The 23066-nt window shown below is 40.8% G+C and overlaps 1 pseudogene; it reads right to left on the bottom strand.

Moving 5' to 3' along the window:
• Window positions 1–465: 465 nt before the first annotated feature.
• LOC139712367 (uncharacterized) lies at window positions 466–20213 on the bottom strand (annotated as a pseudogene).
• Between the last annotated feature and the right edge of the window lie 2853 nt (window positions 20214–23066).

The following is a 23066-nucleotide window of genomic DNA, read 5'->3' as shown; positions in this document are numbered from 1 at the left end:
TTATTCCAGTATAATCTGAAATGAAATTATACAGCAAATTATTCGTTGGTGAAAAATGGAAATTTACAGAATCAGAAAAACAAATGATAGGCCTACTACAACGTAAGCTCTATACACTATTGAATACTAGGTAAAAGAAAGAAAGACATGTGCTTATATATGTTTAAACGATACTAAGAGGGCTGCACTGAGCTTTGGGGGAAAAGTTTCTGAACTTGTGTGATACGTTAATAACTGGACAACCACTAAAAACTAATTTTTGTTTTTTCCGGCTATTGGTGAGAGATTCGGTTATTGTAATGAAGACTGCAAAGCAGAAAAACCTCCATTCTCAAGTTTGCTGTACACCCCCTCCCCACACCCACACATCTCAGCATGAAAACGTCAAAGGGAATAGAAAAAAAGTTGCAAGACTCTGAAAATCATAAACATTTAAAGAGTATTCATGTGGCACAAAGAAACTCATCAATAGCGGCACTTTAAGTCGATGGCTTCGATTTCTTCATTCGTTAGTCCGTCGAGACCGTCGCAGCAAACGACGTGAAACCACCGTGTACAGTTGAAACAACCTACCCACTCTTTGGAGTCGTCATCATAACGGCCGGCACATTCCGGGCACACTCTTTCGTCGATGGCTTCTACGTTGTTCTTCTTCTGTTTTCTTTTGCCTCCCTCCTTTGGCCGCCTTCTTCGCCTCTCTCTCCTCTTTCCGCTTTTTCTTTCTTTCCCCCTCTCTTTCCTTGGCCTCCTGTTTCTCCTTCAGGTATTGCAGGTACGCGTCGCTGCTGATACACTTCGGGAGATCCTCTCGTCCTGTCTTCCTCTTCTTCGTTGACCTGTTGATGACAGGGTACCTCAGGCGCTTGTCGAGTGCCAGAGAAGAACCATGACCTCCTGTGGGTCAAAGGGCCAGCGTCAGCTGATGAGCCGGTGATGGGGGTTGGGGTGGGGGTGGAGGCAGGGGCGGGGTCGTGTGCGTTTGATGCTCCAGGGTCACCGATGAACACTCAAGACGGGGCGAGCTTCTCCCTCGCAAATTCTCTCGAGAACGGGAAGAGACCTGTCGCCCTGAGTGCCTTCCTGATCATGTCCCCCCTCTTCGCAACTTCTTCCCATGGGCCGCGGAAGGCACTGGCAAACGAGTACTTAGTGACACCTGTACCTTCATGTTCTTGACGCCACTGCCGCTCTGCTCGGGCCCAGCTGACTTCAGCTGCTTGAAGAACGATACATCGAATGGCTGAATAACATGCGAGGCGTGCAACGGTAGTAGGAACAGCTCGACACCGGCTTCATTGCACAGCTGCCCCACGTGGTAAGCAACGTGGCTGCTGTGCCCATCGACCAACAGCAACACAGGCTTTGGGATGTTGTGCTTCTCCAGCCATAGGAGGAAGCTGTTGGCCGCATATTCGTAGAACACTTCACTGTTCATCTACCCATTGTCACTCCTCCCGAGGAAGGCTCCCTTCGGTCCATCTTGAAGAGGATTCTCCCGCAAACGCTTCCCGGCGAGAACGATGGTTGATGGCAGGACATCCCCAGAAGCTGGGATGGTCGCAAGAACAGTGACTTGGCTTTTGTCGCTCGATCCAACGGCACTCACTCTGCGGCTGCCTTTGGTAGCGAGAACACGGCACGTCTTCCCGCACAAAGCGAAGTCTGTTTCGTCACAGTTGAACATCCTGTCAGGGGATGACAGGATTGACAGGCATCCTTTCTGCTCGAGGTAGCCGTGAAGGTCGGCGTGGAACTTGTCGATCTTTTCACTTGACACGACTGCCCGCTCTCCGCCGAGGAGCTCCGGCTTTCTTTCCGACAGCTTGGGATGCCTCCTCATGAATCCAGCCAGCCAGTTCTTCCCCGGCATTCCATCTTTAAAGGGAGTTTCCCGGCCATCGTCAAGGACAATCTTCCGGACAGTCTATATTGAATGCGACAATGAAGAAAGGGAGGGGGAGGACATGACTGTATGCCCAGAGTGATTGTCGACGACTTCAGCAATGTATCCATCTTCTTGGATTCTTCAAACCGGATCCTACTGGTATTGGTTTCATGCTTGCCGACCAACATCACAATAGTATAAGACGTCGGTTGAGAATGATAAGGGCGTTAAGTCACCACAAAACCCATAGTGATCGAGACAACTTAAAGCCATTTTCATTCTCAACAGACCTGAGTAGTCAAAATAGAAGTTGTAGCAACAACAGACCTATGATTATACCATTGTCAATCGTCATCACGGTCACCATCAATTTTTGACATCATCATCGCCATCATCAAGACACAAGTGGATATTTTTGTCATTTTCAGCATTATTATCTTATTTTACATCATTACAATCAGAGTCACAATCATTCTACCCGCTGTTGTCAATTTCATTATCATGAAAAATTGTCATGATTATCATCATCTTAGTTATAAATCGATATCGTGTCGGCTCACCTGCCGAAGCTCTAGTCGATTGATTCCGAATCCAATTCTCACCATCCGCGCCGCCCACGTCGCTAGTTTGGCTTCTTCGGACACCGACAGATACGGACAAGGTCCTTGGTGAGTGTCGAGCGGCGTCTTTCCAGACATCTGAGAGGATACAGGTAAGGAGAAAATACAATGAAATCAACGGTGCAAGAGGCGGGAGGGGAGGGGCAGCAAATTTCTTACGTAAGTATGTTGTTACAATAGAAATTAAAGACAGTGTACTTACTTTGTCGATGAGCGTTGACTTGGGAACGCCGTACACCTGCCCAGCCCTCCTGATTGACATTTTATCCACCCTCACCCTCTCCACTGCGTTATCAACTGTTGTTGAGTGTAGTGACGGTAGGCGTTTCGCGGCATTCTGATAACCTTCGTGTGGAAAATGATAAACATGTCATAGAAAAAGGATACACAATGGGGATTCAAAGTTTTAATGAAGGCAATCTTTTTTTTTAATATAAAATTTATAATATACATGTACATGAGGAATACAAGTTGGAAAACTCCGCTAAAAAAGAGAGGGTCCGCTACTTAATCCAGGAGAATTATCTTTATAAAGCAAAGCCTACACTAGGTCACTTTTCATATTTAGTAAATGCTCCACTACAAATACCCATGCCAAATTATTGTCACGATGGTCGGTATATTTTTCATAATAATCTAACATAAGGCCTACTAGTCAGTTTAATGTAGCCCTATGCATATTGCATACTTTTGAGTCAGTTTCTCAATATGTAGGAATATAGAGGCCCTACTTTGTATAATCTTATATTCATTCACCATTCATGATAGACATAAATAAACATTGAATATGAAGTAAAAATATAAACTAAAAGAGAAGGGGATGATTATACAATGTAATTACTAAACGTATTGTAATCATTGAACATTCCATTTAAGATGACAAAGGGAAACGGAAAGCTATGACACATTTTGTCAACATCGTCATCCCATTTCATTAAATTGGTGACGCTAAATTTCAACAGGCCACAGACCAATGACCTTTGATAGATGCTTCAGGTTATTATCATCACTCCTAATTTTAATGATTACAGGAATAATTATGATACTGATTATAATAATCAATTTCGAAACCTTCACATTAGGCCTAGAGCAAAGTATGTTGCTCTTAATGAGCGTTGCGAAAAATAGTCATCGTCATCCCATTTCTGTTCAACAACACGTTTTCACAGGAACGAAATATCGAGGCGTCTGCTTCTGAGATTTTTATCCATCAAAATGCACAAAAGCGTTGATTTATTTCGAATTAAATAAAGGAATAAAAAAAAAATCAAACAAGAGAGAGAGAGAAAAAAAAGAGAAAGACATTCAGAATTCGTGTTCCCTTTGCGAGGAACGAAGCGACTTTGCTCACATTTGCCGCACAGCGGCTCGGCAAGACGTCAATGTTGCCGTGACCGAATACTGGGGTAACAAGCGCCCCCATTTGACGGTAGTGTGTTGCATATCTATTTAGCGCCATTTGCAAATTCCACAGAACTAAGAGTTCTGTGGCAAATTCGCTGCGATAGAGGCTCTGCTCTACCCATACTGAACTGAATTCACCACACAAATACACGCAGTTATTACGTAATAAGGAGTCTACGTGAGGCTATTCTCATTAAGTCACCTGCTAACGGAACCCGGATGTGCCAAAAGTTGGACGAAGCCGGCAATTTTTGAGGTCAGTTACAAATCTGTACCGTGTATTGGTAGCCCTACTACATATGTCGACCACCCTTTTTTAAACCGACCGCACAGAACGCTTAGTACGCACTTCACTGCGCGCAATGCACATAGAAATGGATTGGCTTTGACTGTTGATGAGGATGGTGTGGGAAAACGCGAAAATTCACTGTTTAGTAATTGTTTTAATCAAGGACAAAATTTCGAATGAATATTTTCACTGAATCGTATAAAATGTAATGTCTATGGAAGTTTCTAAAAAACACGGTGTTCAATACAACTCGGTTTGCGTGCATTGTGAATGCAAAAACAGCGGTCGATCTCAATAAGGGGCGTTACCACGGGGAGCTGAAACGAGGCCACGCTAGGTCGACGGCGATATTTTTGCACTGAAGCTTCGAATCGAAAAGGGACCAACGGCATTTGATAGTACTGGATTTTCCCAATCACGTAGGTCAAGTTTTTTTATGTGAATTTCAGTGTTAAATATTCTTATCAAGCAAATAAACATTAGGCGGTCGATGAGTAGTAGGTCCAACCCTACCCTGTGTACTTCGGACAGTTGGAATGTGTAGTTCTTGTTTCGTGGTTCATTTCATGCATTTACATGAGTATGTGACAGCTGTTGAAACAGCTGGCTGACCGAATACCGGGGACTGACCGAATACTGTTTCCCCTACACTACCGCTAGCTTCTAGGGCCGATCGGTTTCTAGCAAAAGATCCTAGGTATGTTAAACGTTAGATGTCTACGGATCTTTGCTAACGTTAGAACCGTCTACGCATGTGTCCAGCACATCGACACTGTACATTGAAACCGACACACCTCATTATATAGCATTGCACATAAAAGAACGAACATTCTCGCATGATTATCTTCAAGGGTCTGTAGAGTGTACAGTACTGGTTGAGGTGGGGATTCATGTTTTTTTTTTTAATATTCCTTTGCTTAGTGAGATAATGAGAAACCTATTATGAAATATGAAAGAGCATGAAATTTTAAGAAGGATTCAACTTTTATTTGAATCGTGATGAAAATTGGTTTTCAAATGGCTGAGATATTAAAAAAACACAAAAAACGTGACAATAATAAAAGACTGCAGGCCACAACTTTATTAGGATCGCTTTGTTTTCACCTTCTTTTTTTTTTTTTGATATCTCGACCACTTTAAAACCGATTTTCATCAGATAAACTTTTGATAACCCTTAGAATTGCATGCTCTTTGACATCTCATAGAGTGGTTTCTGAATACTTCGCAAAATGTTAAAACTAAAAGCTAAATCTCACCTCGACCAGAACTGTACACACCCTTAAAAGCGCAGTGGTATGCTATTCTTCACTTAGGATTTCAAAATGTCCAAATATTAATTACTGAAAAAAAAATCGATGATAAACAACAGCAGCAATAATGCACATAGGAAAAGCGGTTTCAAAATTGCAGTATGGCTGTTTATGCTTCCACTTCACGTCTGCTTCGTGCCGCAGGCAGAAATTTAGAATGCATGGATAGCAGCCTTATCCAGTTATCGGGCTGCACTCTAGATAACGTTAGCTTGCGATCGCGGGCCGTGCGGGCGGGGAGGTGCAGTGTGTCACTGCAGCTATGGACTATTACGGTTTGAAGCTGGACACGCTAGTCAAAATAAACAAATGAATTAATAAATAAATAAAACATAATAACAATGATAATAAGAAGTGTTCGCTGGACTTGATTTTTCTTATGTTTTGGATAAACAGGCATAGTGCTGAAGGAAAAGATAGGCTATCATGTCAATATTGTGCTATCAGCTACTTTGTAAAAAGATGTTTATATGTTATACTCTGCCCAAATGGGCATGCTTTTAAACTTATGATAATTTTAGGGTTTTTTTTTCTAAATAATATCGAATATATTATTTCGCGATTCTTAATGATCGATATTATAATTTTGGGTCATTACTCAGTTCCATGGGCATGGCGAAATCATCGATTCGATGGTGTGTTGAGACGTTACTTCTAGCAGAATCAAAATTGATTTTATAATTTCTATTTGGAATTGTGGATAATTGATCAAGCAACAATGTCCAGAATTATTTTTTACCAATTGTTCATCAATACTGTCATCAGCTATGAATACTGTTTCATCATTAATAGCAGTTCCTAAAACACATAACCGTAGAATTGGATTTGGAGGACCTTTATAATTTCAGTCATGATTCTTTAATGTCGTCTAAAACCACTGAACGAATTAAATTATGTCTGTACACAGGTTCCCAGCTGACCGCCTAATTGTTTGACCATCACCCAGTCCTAATCTATAACGCAATTACATGTACCGGTAGTTAAAAAAGGCCCAGAGTTTTAGTGGGAAACTGTATCCTACAATGAATGTATCGTTTCATTTTGGATATGCAGGTTTAGATTTCAGTTCACGAACTCGTCGTGATTCCATTGTGCTTTTTGATGATTGTATCTTACTGAGACTGTCGTCTGCATCATGCATGTCCCAAAGTTGTGGAGAGTTTTCTAATACTGTAGACCAAACACACAATGTGCTTTGAACAATGCGTAAAAGGCAGTTTGAAAGGTATTCCCTGGGCAGGATATTACCGAGTGGTCACAATTAATGTAATATTGACCATGGTCTATGGTATCCTTCTGATGTCCTTTGGCCAACAAGTAGAGCTGCATCTGCTTCTTTCCCTCTTCAAGATAGTGATCAAGGCTATAGGCTATAGTATAGCATCAGACTGAAGCAATGAAATATAAACCTATTGTACAAAGTATGAAGCTAGTCCTAGACAAATTCGACCGTGAATTTTAATCTAATCCAAAATGTAATTAGTTTGACACTGTCATACATGGGTTAACCACGTTTTATTCGCATATGATTAACAATTTTCAAGCTATCATGCTCACGGACGGATGGACTATACTCAAAACCATAATGGCTGCGGTACCACTTCTTGACGGAGGCTTAAAGGGATTGTACAGTTATGGTTGAGACCTAATTTCAGGTTTCTAACAATTTTTGATGAGATAATGAGAAACCTCTTATAAAATGTGAAAGAGCATGTCATTCTATGACAAATTCAACGTTTATTTCATGAAAATTGGTTTTGAAATGGCTGAGATATCAAAAAGGAGCGATTCTAATAAAGTGTGGGACCCACACTTTATTATGATCGCTTTGTTTTACTTTGTTTTTTGATGTTTCAGTCATTCCAAACCCGATCTTCGTCAAATAAACCTTGAATTCCTCTTAAAATGGTATGTTCTGTACTATATCATAAGTGTTTTCTTGGTATCTCGCAAAAAGTTAAAAAACCCAATTCTCATCTCCACCAAAACTTTACTATCCCTTTAAAAGTGACTCTTATCCAGTTTTAATGATCACTATAATTGCATAATATAAATTGTACTTAATTTTTCGTAAGGGAAGTTATAAAATCTAACATTTTTTTTTCGAACTCGTAACTGATTAAAAGGAAAGTTCAAAATTTTAGCCTTCATAAGTGGCCCACAATCTCTAAAGTTTAAAGCTCGACTTTCAAAAGCACTTACGAGTAACGTTTTTGGTGTCATCAGCACATCACCCTGGCAGAGGCAGGATTTGGCCTCGTCGCGCCGCATCCGCCGCCGCCGCCGCCGCCGCCGCCGAGATTTCCTTGTGAGCGCTCTACCAGCTGCGTTTCTTTTCCGATCATCTTCAAATTTGGCATGAAGGTGTAGTATATGGTAAGATGAAGAGGCCTACTGTTTTTGGTGATGGCGCCCTTGCTTGTTCCGCCTTTATGTACATGAAAAGGTAAATTCAATGGGGTCTGCTTGTGAGCGCTCTTCTGGCTGTCGTTCGGTAAGCACTATTTGGGCACCCGTCCCGCTTCATCATGAATATTCATCAGGCAGTAAGATACTGTGCTAGTAAATGGCAGAACGCTGGACACGTGCAAAACGTATCGGCGGGAAGCGTGTTTTTTTTAGACGGCACAGATTGGGGCATTTCTTCAAAAGGGGTCTTGAAACAGACTAATAGCGGATGTGCGCTTGCGCACCACAGAACTCTAAACACGTGTTTAGAGTTCTGTGGTGAGCACTCACTGAACTAAAATTACTTCAGTGCAGTGGGACGTACGCGACGCCGTAGCCATAAGTGCACGCTGCAACGCATGCATGGGCAGTTCGCAACGCGCAGACTTTGCATGCATACGAGCCATTCAGGGGTGATACTTGTACAAAATGATTCCCAGTTTTTACAAAATTTGTTGCGATAGCGTACTTTACACAATATTGATATTGTAATTTGTAGCGATAGAGCATGCTATGTACAATTATGCATCACACTAGCTGGTTTGAAGAAGTCATTTACGTTCTACCTTCTCAGATAAAGTGTTCAATTTTCGTTTCATTAAGACTGAAATATCATGGGCCATGTATAAGTGCCTGTTGCTATAGGGTTCATTGTCAAGCTTGGTACTATTAGCAAGTGACCTATCTAATCAACATAGAATTTTATTCCAAGCATAGCTACATGAGTCTCTGGTATGGCATAAAGCACGGTTTCAGTGATATAAATACATGAATTTAGATCACTGAAACCTTGCTTTATGCCATACCTGTCCATAGACATCTGCTGTAATTAACATTTAATCAAAGTGAAACAAGTGTGCATTATATTGTTAAATAAAAATATTGTGCCTTTAACTTTAAAATAATAGAGTGCCATTTTGATACAGCTGTTATACAAAAGCAAGTCATCATTTTATTTGAATGACAGCACAATGAATGCCCCATAAATCCACGTCCTTAATTTGTTTGTATGGGTTTTTTTTTTTTAATCTCATACCGGTACCCATAAATGAAATAAATTATATTTCTCTCATCCCCTCCTATGGGACAAAAGCTACTCGAATATTAATACCTGTTTATACTATTCTTGTGTTTATTCTACTTGACGGCTTTCTAATATGGAAAAGTAATAATTCATTAGTCCCATTCAGATAGCATGATGCCAAACTACTGCCCCAACTGTTTGGAAAAATCCTCCAGCATCATTATCACAACTTATCACATAGGCCTACAAATCTCCACACAAGATGTGCAATAGTGTTTTTAGCTCTAGAAATAGATCTAGACTCTAGATCTATACCTAACTTGGTTAGTCACCTATTAAACGTTAGAATTAAAGTTTTAAACTGATTGATCCTGTTATTCATATACCTAAAGCACAGTTAAGGCTATGTTACTTATCCTACTATTAAAGACAAGTATTAAAAGATACATTTTACCTACCAAAACATACCAAACTTCATTCATGTGAAATCTTATTAAGTTTAAACTTTAAGATCACCCCACAGAATTGCGTTGAATTCACATCCAGCCAAAAACTCTGCCGCTCAGAAGGGGCTCAGACTTTGCTCCCAACTCAGTCATATTTTGTTCACACATAGCCTTGCCCTAGGCTAGGTCTTCTACAAGTCACATGTCAAATCAGACACCCAGGGCCTAACTTTAATAATTTTACAGTTTTACTAATTATTAAGCATTTACCCATTAACTTTAGAAAAAGTTAGGTAGACTAGGTTTAAAAGCCACTTCACTGGCATACGGCGGACTGCTTGTCACGTTCATGTAACATAGAGTCTAGACTTTGATATAGTCATACATCCATTGTCATGGACATGGCATCATGCCCATTATTGTGTTGTGCGGATCTCTACTGCACTACTCTCAATGACAATGCATTTACTTATCATTATGGAAAATTATTTAAAAAATCACCGTGCAAAATGAAATCAGTCGAAAACTACCCAAAAAAAGAAATATGACACTATTCTGCTAATAAACTTTATACCTTAACTGAGCAGGAATGGTGTCTAAACACATTGTTGACACATTTAAAGACAGGTACAATCATACCGTGTTAGCCTTATACTTTGCCGCGAATATCAACATCTGCGCTGGCGCTATTATGCGCTGCGCTGGCGTTTATGCGCGCGCTGCGCTGCTATAGTATTATACCATAGACAGTACATACGGTAAGCGCGCATACGGTATTGCATTGGTCGAAAGTTGACTCATGACTAGTGCAATCATGACTAGTCTCACCCCGCAGGCACTATTCAGAGGAGGAAAAAACGTGTCCCATAGGTTTAACACGCGCCATGCCCCAATCTGTGCCGTCTAAAAAAACACGCCGCCGGGAAATGTAAAAATCTCGAAAAATTGCATCAACGGGGAATGTTAAAACGTCTCGCCGGGAGATGGAAAAATTTTCAGTTTTGCCGAGAAATGTAAAAACGCTGCCGGGAAATGAAAAAAAAAAAATGTATTTTCACGGTATTACGGATACATGTAGATGATGAATATTCATGATGAAGCGGGACGGGTGCCCAAATAGTGCTTACCCTGTCGTTCTTCTTCGATCATCTTCAAATTTGAACCCCTATGGGTTTTGATGATGGCGCCGTCGCTTGGTCCGTCTTTATTTTTGTGGAAAAAACAGAGATTTCTTTGTGAGCACTCTACCGGCTGCTCTTTTTTTCTCCAATCTTCTTCAAATTTGGCATGAAGGTCCATTATGGTAAAGACGCCTACTGTTTTTGGTGATGGCGCCCTCGCTTGTTCCGTCTTTATACATGAAAAGGTAAATTCAATGGGGTCTGCTTGTGAGCGCTCTACTGGCTGCAGTCCTTCTTCGATCGTATTCAAATTTGGCATGAAGGGGTATTATGATACGACAAAGATGCCTATGGTTTTTGGTGATGGCGCCCTCGCTTGTTCAGTCTTTATACATGAAAAGGTAAATCCAATAGGGTCTGCTTGCGAGCGCTCTATACTGGCTGCAGGTCTTTTTCGATCACCTTCAAATTTGGCATGAAGGTGTATTATGGTGAGACGAAGACGCATATTGTTCTTGGTGTCGTCGGAGACATCGTTGCCATGGTAACAAGAATTTTTGTGGCAATAGAGATTTCCTTGTGAGCGCTCTAACGGCTGCGTTTCTTCTCCATGGGTATAATTGGGTGTTAGGTTCAAGGCAGAATAAAGATTTGGATTAAGGTAAGCGTTAAGCTTTATGTGCGCTTCAACACTTGGATTCCTTGCGGGAGCATTTGTCATCACAGCATTTGTCATGGAACCCGCTTTGTCAGTTAACAAAACAATGAAATATCAGAAGTGAAAACAAAACCAAAAGAAAAAAAGTGTCTGCATTGATACCTGTTGTCACCTATTGCCATATTATATGTTTTATCCCAAATTCATCCAATCGCATACTGGAAGAGGGTTAAGTTTACAATGCATCCTGATTTAATACTCTATAATTGTATTCCCTCGCAGGTACTACCAGAGGATACTCTAGATTCTGCAGAGTTGCACCTCGGCATCATATTACTGTCATCAAATCTGGTACCCAGAGGCAAAATGTGGACAGGATCACTGTTGCCATGATAACTGTATTTATTTATGGTATTTCTGTGTGAGCTCTATATATTGCGATGATGTATAATGCTGTGGGTTCGGGGGATACATGTGCTCGGCTGCGCGACCCGCCGAGCACCAATCTCTAGTTTTGTTTTTGTGTGTGTGTGTGTGTGTTTTTTTTTTTTTGTATAAAGTAGAAAACGCAAATTCATTAAGCTCGTAAATCAATTGCATGTATTTGAAGTACCAAAGTACTATGAGTTCTCATTGCCTGCCTGAAATGTCCCATAAAGGCTCGTTTAGATATGATGAGACAAACTCCGGCAACATTTTTAGTACACAGGTCAACGGTCAACGTTATAAAGGTAAGCCAAAATGGATGGTACCATGGTACCTGCGAAGACGTGCTTGGAGCTATTTTTCTGGTAAGTTTAAGCCTTTAAGTGGATGATAAATTATATTGCAAGCACTTTGTAAGCGGCAGTATATGGTTCTTGTGTGGCTGTTTTTTGTGTTTTTTGTTTTGGGGTGTTTTTTTTTTTTTTTTTTTTTTCTAGCGCAAGCAGTTGCCTCGCATATCGCGAGACCTACGGCTACGCCTACCTGAAATAAGAGTTGCATTCATCATCGTTGAAATTGTTCAGGTCGAAAGTTTCGTAGTCGAAGTACCTAAAGTCGGTGTTGGTGGGTTTGTTGACATCATAAAGGAGCATGAATTCCTCTTTATCGATGATATCCAAGCAATGACCAAAGAGCAAGCACTCTCGAAACCTGTGAAGGTTCGCCATTTTGTAGTCCCTCCTCGTCACCTGATGAAATTGGTCACGTGATACCTTTTCATGTCCTCGTCCTAAAAATCGAAACGATATTTTGCAGAACGGAGACTATTATATACCCGACGGTCCAGTTACAGTTTTCAACCGTCGTAGAAAGCATCCGTCGTCAAAAACTTAACGCTCCTCATTATTGCAGGTGTCCAACACATCGACATTAGGGAGCTTTAGATTTGCAGCTTGGAATCTTGAGACGACGCTTGAGCTGGACGTTCTCCTTACTCCTTGCGTCGTGGCGTGCTGAGGTACGCTAGGACGCAACCTATGAAATAAAATGGCGCCCCAATAATCGGTGCATCAAATTGCTCTCTATGTCGTGAACTGTGCGGACGTAAAAAAAAAAAAAAAAAAAGAGCCCAGAACGCGTAGTGAAAACTCAGACACGCAAGCTATGAATAGATCGACTGTGATACTCGATTCGTTTACGATTTTTTTTTTCGCCCTGAACGTCCCCGTCACAAATATCTAAAGCTCCCTACTGTACATTGAAACCGACACCCTTCTAATTATAGCATTGCGCATAAAGAACGAACGTTCACGCATAAGACTCGACTGTTTTAGCGCAGTGGTTTTCTGGTCTTCACTGAGGATTTGAAAACTTCCAGATATTACTGAAAAAAAAAAGAAATCCATAATAACAGCAGCAAACAAATTGTACGATAGATTAGGAATGCACGTAGGAAAAGCATTACTCGCACTGGGAGTCGGTTTCAAAATTGCTGCGCAATAATTGAGTGGGCTGCGTCAAAATAACACCGCGCAATGCGTTCGGAAACATTATGACTTCGCTTTCACTTCACGTCTGCTTCTTGTCGCAGGTAGAAATTTAGAAAGCACGGATAGCAGCCTTATCGGGCTGCACTCTAGCTGGCGATCGCGTCCGCACCGGCGGGGAGGTGCGGTGTACGTAATTATTGCAGCATATATGGACCATTCCAGTTTGAAACTGGACACACTTGTCAAAATAAATAGATAAATAGATAAATAGATAAATAGATAAATAGATAGATAAAAAGACAGATTAATAAATAAATAGATAAATAGATAAATAATAATGATAATAGTAAGAAGTGTTCGCTGGACTTGATTTTTCTGATGTTTTGGATAGCTAGGCCCAGTGCTGAAGGAAATGATAAGCTAAGCACGTCAATATTGAGCTACTTTATACAAACAAAAACAAAACAAGTTTAGATGTTCGATACTCTGCCCATATGGACATGCTTTTAGATAAATGATAATTTCTTCTGTTTTTCTACATATCCAACACAGTTTGCGATTCTTTATGATCGATATCATACTTCGGGGCCGTGACTCAGTCCCATGGCGTATTCATCAATTCGGTGGTCTGTTTAGACATTACTTCTAGCAGAATCAAAATTGATTTTATAATTTCTAATTGTGGATAATTGATAAAGCAACAATATCCAATATTGTAATTTTTTTACAAATATTCTTGTTCATCAATACTGTCATCAACTAACGATGCATACTGATTCATCATTAACTATATACCATCTGTCTCTATCTCTGTTCCTAAAACGTATAGCTGTAGAATTGTATTTGGAGTGTATGTACCGTCACAATTTCAGTCATGATTTTTTAATGTCTTCTTAAACCACCGAACGCATGAAATTATGTCTGTGCACAGGATCCCAGCTGACCGCATACGAGTCATTGTTTGTCCATCACTCAGTCCTTGTTTAAAACGCAGATGGTTAAAAAAACCAGAGTTTAAGTGGGAAACTGTTTCCTTCAAGGAATGTATCGCTTCATTTTGGATTTGCAGGTTTAGATCTCAGTTCACGAGTACAATATGTACTCGTGATTCCAAAGTGCTTTTTGTATCTAACTGGTAGATTGTTTTCTGCATCATGCATGTCCCAAAGTTGAGAGGTTTCACCTACTGTAGACCAAACAAATAGTGTGCCTTGAACAATGTGTCAAAGGCAGTTTGAAAGTTACAGGGCAGGATAGTACCAAGTGCATGGTCACAATGACGTAATATGGGTTTATGTTATCCTGATGTCCTTTGGCCAACAAGTAGAGCTGCATCTGCTTCTTCTTCCCTTCTCAAGATAGTGATCAAGGCTATAGACTGCAGCAATGGAAAAATGATTGTACAATGTATGAAGCTAGTCCTAGACAAATTCGACTGTGACTTTTAATCTGATCCAAAATGTAATTAGTTTGAGTCAGTCATAAATGGGTTTACCACGATTTATTCACATTATGATTAACAATTTTCAAGTTATCATGCTCGCGGACGGATGGACTTCTAAGTATACCCAAAACCAAAAACGGCTGCGTTACCACTTATTGACGGAGGCTTAAAAAGGGACTCTTATCCAATTTTGACGATCACTATAACTTTACCATATAAACTTACTCATACTTAATTTTTCTTTAAAGAAGCTTTGAAATTTAACACTTTTCTCGAACTCGTGACTGATTAACGGGAAAATTCATTTTTAGCCTTCATAAGTGGCCCACAATCTCTAAAGTTCAAGGCTCGACTTTCAAAAGCACTCACGAGCAACATTTTTGGTGTCATCAGGACATCACTCTGGCAGAGGCATTAAGTGAGCAAAAAAATATTGACAGCATCCAAAGAGGTCATCTGTGAAACATATTTGAAAAGGAAGTGACCCGAATATAATCATATAGCTGAACAGAAAACATAAAATTTCCCCAGTTCTCTAATTTATTATCTGTTTGAAGTAGAAAACGCAAATTCAGTAAGCTCTTAAATTAATTGCATAGTAGAATACCAAAGTACTTTGAGTTCTAATTGCCTGCCTGAAACGCCCCATAAAGGCTTGTTTAGATATTATGAGACAAACTCCGGCAACATTTTAAGTGCACAGGTCAACGGGATATGAGGCGGCAAACAAAGAAAAGAAAAATAAACAAAACAACAAAAACTGAAACACTGAGACAAGGAGCATCTTAGCCTCACTGTGGCAAAAAAGCTAAGGACCAATCAAAGTCTTAAAAGTTAGTGAAAGATGCGATGTCATGAGAATTTGCGCAACGTTTAGCAAAATCTCTTTTATTTGAGCATTGACGTGTGAAATGTGCGTTCATATAAAAAAGTGGCGTAGCTTGGTTCGGCGCACCATATCTGAGCAAACCTTAAGGTTTCTATAATCATGTAGACTCTCCACCGTTTTGAACTGGGTAAGAAAATAGTCTATTGCCGAAACCACGGAAAACCTGCACAATCCTTTACGCCCTGGGCCGGTATTCTATAAACTTGATAAGCATGCTATAAAGTCAGAAAAGCTAAGCCATTTTGCTTATTTTCTAGCTAAAACAAAATCCTTAGCCGAAGCTCTTATTCCATAATAATTGGCTAAGAATTTTACTAAGAATTTCATCTTGGCTAAGACAAATTTTGGCTTGCTGGCTACGCATATTTTCTCAAATATGTGCCGTCGGCATTCCCTAATGCTATTTGTCTAAGAAAGTAAGTTTAAGACAGCTATAAGCTCAAGTGTGGCGGACAGCTGTGGCGCCTTGGTTGTTGCCGTTGAGGGCGCTGAACGGAGAGATATTAGTATATAATGTGGTGAGTGTATTTCCCGAAAGACTGATCAACTCCGTGGGCGAGGAGGTGTTAAGCCGAAAATGTCCAAGCGGTAAAACATACGGAGTAACCGACCTTTCGGAAACTATTAGTCTCGGGTACTTTATAAGATTTTTTTTTTTCTGGCCAAAAACAGTGTTTCTAGTAAGAAAAAGAAAATCTTACAAACGCTATAAATAGCCGTAACCTGTAACAGTGTTTTGAAACGCACAAAATAGTGCGTTTCAAACAGTGTTTCTGTAGAAACAGTGTTAAAAAAAATTATAAACGCGACCGCGATCTCAAACACTGTTTAAATGACGTCATAATTGCTTTGCGTTGAATGTGTTTCCGGGTGCCCGACCCAACCTTCGAGCTTCCCTTCCAGATGCCCCTTCAGCTTCCATGTCGATATCAGATGATGACGAAAGAGGGGCCAAGGCCAGGCCAAAGAAGAGTGACATCCTCGATATCGATTCTGCGTCAGTCGACTGGATCCCCTGTTGTTGCTATAAACGGTAAGATGTAGCTCATTCTATTTCTGTTTCTGCTGTTCTAGCTTGATTTGATGGAAAATAGATTCATCCTGACCTTTGCGTAGGGACTTTTGAAATTTGAGCCTTTGAAGGCTTTGTTTTCATTCCTAAATTTTAGACGGGCCACTATACTAGTAATAGGCCTAGTATCAAACTGAAATTTAGCACGTGCTGTGTGACATGACACTGACACTGTGACAGACCAAAACAAAAGTTTGTATTGGATAATTCTTTAGAGTTATCTAATTTGAATTTTATAGAATACAGGCAGTGGATATCGACACACGCGTGTATCGCTCAGCCACACGCCGATATTAATACGTAGCCTCGTAGGGCCTATGGCAATACTCTAACGTTACATCACACTACTCTTATAGGGCCAATGTGGCAAGTGCCGCTACTGACGATAATAACGATGGCGTAACATTCTCCTGAAGCTAAGCCTAAGCGGTGGGGAGGAATCCGCTCCTCCCGATCTCCGGCTCGTTTTACGTGTACACTGGAATTGGGTTGTCCTCCATCATCATGACCAACATTAATCAATGAATGAACATCATGATGTTCATGATGGCGTGTATTCTCGCCGTGTTGGGACGACATGTCTTCTTCAGCTCAGCCTAGCTTATGCACAGAATTAGAACAGTGCATGCAAATTGCAAATGATTATATAGACTATAGTTCAGCTGCTAGCTCATCAGCTGCAGCCCACTCGATCGCCAGCTAGGTAATTCGGCTCAAGTTCGTTATAACCGATATCGCGATAACAAAAGTGCGCGCCCGACACGCTCGGGAGAAAAATCTTATAAACGCTGTTCTGACAAAACCGTGTTTCAAAGCAGTGTTTCAAAACAGTGATTCTCGGCACGAAAAATCTTATAAACGAAGCCTTGGTGGGGATGAGTTATTTGGCCAAAGTTTAAATGACCGTGGAGGGAAGATGGAATAAAGGGGAGGAGTATCTGTGCAGAGTATGTATGTATGTTTAGAATAGTGGGGTTGTGCGGTGTATGAAAATAGAAACTGAGTCAAGTGAGTCGTACACAGAAACAAAGACACAGGTTGCAAAACTCAGATTTTAAGTTCAACAAAACAAAAAAAAAAGTTTATCATTTCTTTTACACAAGGTTCCAACAAAAATCTCCACTGTTTCGTACTCTTTCACGTGTATGTGACTATACGCCTGAAGCAATCCTAATCTTAACCTATATTATTCAGCTTTCATGCATGCCTATTACCTCGTAAATTCCAATGTCAGAATCCAATCCTCTGAACTCCGAATTGTGGGGCCTAGTTTGGACCCAATTAGTGAATCGCCAGAATCCCTAAGATTTCCTGAAGCTAATATAAAGCATGTTTCTTATATTCTAGTAGAGTATGCATGATGAGCTTGCCAGAAGATACAAAGTATAGCCTACGAGTAATTTGAAATTTTACGTGAGAATATATGGCGGGGGGGGGGGGGGATTGCTAAGTGTGTTGAGGAGTGAGCAGAGAGTGGCTCGTTACCTGGAGTAGAACTCCAGGAGTCTCCTCTAAATTTATTATCGTGGAGATATGAGGGAGCCACGGAGAGAAGTTTATAATTTAGTGTGTTGACAGGTTGAGGAGTGAGCATAGAGTTCGCTCGTTACCAACTAGACTTAATGCGGACGTCGAGGGAAACACTACGCGGAGATAGCTACGATATGCTTTAAGCGCTAAACTTGTACCCTCCGTGAATTCTGTGCTTGCTTAACGTCGCAAATATCTTATTATCTCCACATATATCACTTTCTATAGTATAAAATCCATGTTTTGATAAATTGGGAATGATTTACCAGGTGACTAGATACGTAATAGCCTAGAGAATAAATGTCTCTGAAATTTTCTGAAATCGACAAAATAGCAGTATTTTTTCACTCACGAAGGACGTAAATCAAAAACTTGACGTTCCTACGTCATCTCGCGACTCAAAGCCGAAGCTCGCATTAAAACTCATACCATTTGCAGGTCAGCTTCCGAAGAATAATAACATTAATTTCTATCACCAAAGCCTAATTTGTGTAAACGTTTATTTGTATTTGCAACTTATATTTCTCAGAGAAGGTGAATTTAGGAAATTTTGAATCTGAATTATAATAGACGGCCAAAACATCGACGACAATGAACGAGGGAAGGTCTGCAATCCTGAATGATAACTACGCGGTACGCGCATCTATTGACAGTGTTTTGGATTCTTCGTAAAGGGCATTACATTGTATTCACATTCCATATCTCTGCATATTCCTAATTCACTAATTCGTTCAATTATCAGGATATTCCTGGCCAACAATAATAAAGTGACATTTCCTATCATTTCAATGCCTTATAATGCATCAGGTACGTTTGCTAAAATGTAGATCCACCCATAATGTATACGTAGACTTTATACACGAATCCAAACAAAACAATTTCAGCAATAAGCTATAAATGCGATAAATCAGGAATAACAGTAAATGTCGTAAACTTTAATTAAAACTTGACTTACACAACGAGGTTGGCTCGTTATACAACCCTTCTCTGAAATGCGTAATCGCATTTATAAGTACATGTATAAATTTCATCTGAACTTAAATATTTCATGCTTATAAAGTAGTGAATTTCTTCGAAGAGACAATTAACGGAAGTGTAAAACTGGGACACTTCACTTCATTTCCAATTTATACTAATATACAATCAAACCAATATCAAAGTCGCAACTTTGACGAATGAAACACGGGCATTTGACAGACCTCAGCCTTCGCTTCCTAAATGATATGTGAATGTGGGCCCTTATATACACCCATCCGATAATAAACTCCTCTCGAGTCACACCAAAGACCAAAAACTACACGCACACTCCAAAAAGTCAATACATACCAGAAATCCATATCCATAAACCTCAAATGAGAATGTGCGTCAAAATAGTTACTCCAGGAACAACCAGGCAACTGCTAATACCTACTAAATAAGCCATTCTATTCACCACATTCCGGCGATATTTGTGTGTGTGTGTGTGTGTGTGTGTGTGAACAAGTTTTGGTCTCCTCGAAGAAATGTTTAATAATCTAAACACTTGAGTCATCAAACATCAAATTCAGTGGCGTTGCAAAAGATTCACATGCACTGAAGGATAGAAGAGAGACAGAAAGAGAAGGGAAAGAAAGGAAAGAAGAAGAAAGATTAAAGGTGGATGGAAACAGATAGATACGGTAGGACGTTGTAGGAAGATCCATGCATCCTTCAGAGATAACTTCATTGTATATGTACACATCGTAATATAAGAACATTGTGCGAATACCCACAGGCGCGGCAGGATAACGAGAGAAGAAAGATCCGACGAGAAACACGGAGAGCTAAAAGGAAACGGCAAAAATAGACAAACCAAAATCGGAGGGTTCTTTAATTCCTGAAAACTTTATACTGAAAACGTGTATAGAACTGACCGTAAGGGAGGTGCGCCGTCTCAATTACCCTATTAACAGTCTCCCCGCTTGTGATCTTCAGGGTCCATGGTTTGTGTCGCCTGGTTCTCGAAATGCATAGTTTCTTCCGACACGTCTCCTCCGAGGCTGAGGACGTCTTCGGGGGCTGGCTCCGAGTCTTTGGACTAGCAGGACTGAAGTCGACTTCCGGGGTAGGGGCTGGAGCTGGAGACGGGGGAAGTGGTTCCCTTGCCACTTCTGGAGGTAGGCCGGCCTCCAAGTCCATTAGGACAGCATCAGGGGTGGGACTGGTGGTGCGTGTACGCGGGTCCTTGATGGGTGAAATCTTGGTGCTCGCAAATCGGTAGGTGCTCGGATGGGAGAACGACTGCGCTCCCGACGCGACTTCTTGTTGGCGTGTCGCTGCTCCTCGTGCTCCGCCATCTTTTCTTTAGACAGTTTCTGTTCGACCAGAACACGCACGTGAAAGGCATTCTGCAAAAGGAGAGAAAGGGAAATAAGGAAATAAAAGGAATAAAGGTATTGTTCGTGGTCCCGCGAGTGGGAAGTGCCCTGGGGGCACACATAGTGGTCATCGTCTTAATTAGCGCTCTTTCTCTTACATTTTCCTTTTTTCCTCTTCTCTTACTGTTCTTCTTTTCTTTTGATTTCTGTTCCTTTTCCTTTTTCTTCTTCCCTCTCTCTATGTTCTCTGTTCTGCTCTTTTCCTTCTTTTGCCTTTTCGCCGCCACCAACTTTAGGAATTGCTCTCCCGAGATCACTTCAGGGAGCTGCTCCCTCTTCTATCTTTTTCTCACGACATCCACTCTCGGGAAAGGGATATAGTCTTCAAGTGATGGTGGAACGAAGGTCGGGAAGTTGGGTTGGGTATCGGATTATGATTCAGGGTGGAAGGGGAGATTGTTGTAGAAGATGACGGTGCTGTGGTGGAAGATGACGGTGCCATGCTTGCTGTATCATCCCCCGCTGAAGTAGTTGGATTCTCGTTTGTCAATTAGTTATTTATGTCACGCAGATCATCTCGTCTTCATCACAAATTCGCCGCTGTGCTGAAAGCGTCATTGCCTTTCGGCGACACATACACAGTATACCACACGCAGACTTCAACGACCGAAACAGCGACACATCGCATGGTTGGATGACGTGGCTTGCATGCGGGGGAAGTCGGTAAAGAATAATTTCGTGGTTGTGGCATTGCGACACCTTGGGGCTCTGAAGGAGAACCGGAAATGGCACTCTCTTCTGCTCCACAATGAAGTATTCTCGTTTGTCAATTAGTTATCATCTGTATTTGGATCTACCCCATGATTCCTAAGTACATTTGATCATGGACCCTGCATTTGATGTATGGTGACTGAGGGCTTGAACGGTAGCACTATTTCCTCGGTTCAGCTAATAACCTTATCAATTGTTATAGTCAGTGACGCAGCAATTCTACGTTTCACAGGGGGTAAAGCAGCGAGTCTTTAAGTGACAACTCATTAAAGGTTTCGAAATATTCTCGGTTGTCATTTTGTTCTCCAATCTCTTAGATGTCCTGATCTGATTCTGAGTCAGAGTCTTGTATATGCCTTCAACTTCGGCTGCTTCATTGTTTGGATTCACAGGTGGACGCATAAGTTTCAAATATGCTCTAAGTACGAGTTCATGAGAGAAAATGTTTTATAACAGCCATTCTGACCACATACTATTACAAGCTCCTTGTCAAAGGAGTTGAGTGAATGAACCCATCTCAAAAGTGTTGGAAGTTGTTTAGTTCCATGCATCCTCTTTTTACCTATAAAACGGGTCAACTCAATTTTGTTAATCTTTTCTACAAGCAGTGGCTTATCCTGTAAGTCAACTTCAGTCAATATCATACCACTCTGATGTAAAAATGTCCGCTAATCTTGCTGTGAAATGCATGATATACGGTAACGAAAGGGGCATAGACCACCCTCAACCCCACCCCCAAATTCGAACGTAGTTGACGAGATGATCATCAATTGTTTTCCCTAAATTGTTTTATCCTGCGATATAATCAATATTTTCCGCATTATATATCTAAATAGAAGAATGTAACGAGACGCCAATATTCAAACAAAGCGACGGGATGATTTTCCGAAACGAATTATCTTAAATAATTTATTAAGCGGCTTGAAATGTTCATAATTATACCCCCGCCAAACGAAGTTTGAAGGGGGTATATAGGAATCAGCGGACGGTCGGGCGGTCGGGCGGTCGGTCGGGCGGTCGGGCGGTCGGTCCGTTGCAAATCTTGCGTCGCGAACTACTTCCTCAGTTTTCAACCGATTCCCATAAAACTTGGCACAGATGTGTGCCTTGGGTTGTAGATGTGCAAGACGTATTTTTTGACAGTACCCAAAAGTACGTTGCCATGGTAACGGCATATTATGGGCAAAAATGGGTACAAATCTTGCGTCGCGAACTCCCACAGTTTTTGATCAATTTTTATGAAATTAGGTACAGATGTTCGTCTGAATATGTTAATGTTCAAGACACATATTTCCGCAGTGGCAAAAAGTGCGTTGCCATGGTAACGGCATGTTATTGGTAAAATATAGGGCAAAATGCTTCATGGCAAAACTGCTTCATCAGTGTTCTTCCAATTCTCATGGAATTCATATTGAATGTTTGTCTTAGGATATAGGTAAGCATGACACATTTCTTGACAGTGACAAAAAGTATGTTGCCATGGTAACAGCTCACATATTATGAGCCAAAATGATGGAAAATTTTGTGTTGCAAACTACTTCCTCAGTTTTTGCCCAATTTCCATGAAACTTGATACAGATGTGTGCCTTTGGTTGTAGATGTGCAAGTCATCTGCGTCTGCTTTGTCAGACATTGATAGGGTCAAACATAATTTGTGAACACAGTGAAGAATGAAATACTTCCCACTTTTTAAAAACTTGTCTTTTGTATTTTGTATTGGTTGTATATACAATCGTCGCCGTATCGTACACTCACCGAATGATAAACTTAGACCCTGGAACAATACCTAACCCTAACCATATACATTAAACCCAAAAACATAACATCCCTTTGCAAGCCCAAACTCAATCCTTTATCTTTGACAAAATAGAGCCCGGAGCTATTGTCGACGGAACAAATGTCG

Source organism: Diadema antillarum, unplaced genomic scaffold (assembly GCF_040938485.1).
Source record: "Diadema antillarum isolate AM-2024a unplaced genomic scaffold, OU_Dant_1.0 seq00001795_RagTag, whole genome shotgun sequence".
NCBI classification, from domain to species: Eukaryota; Metazoa; Echinodermata; class Echinoidea; order Diadematoida; family Diadematidae; genus Diadema; species Diadema antillarum.
The sequence above is the reverse complement of the archived record's forward strand: the minus strand, read 5'-3'. Positions and strand labels throughout refer to the sequence as shown.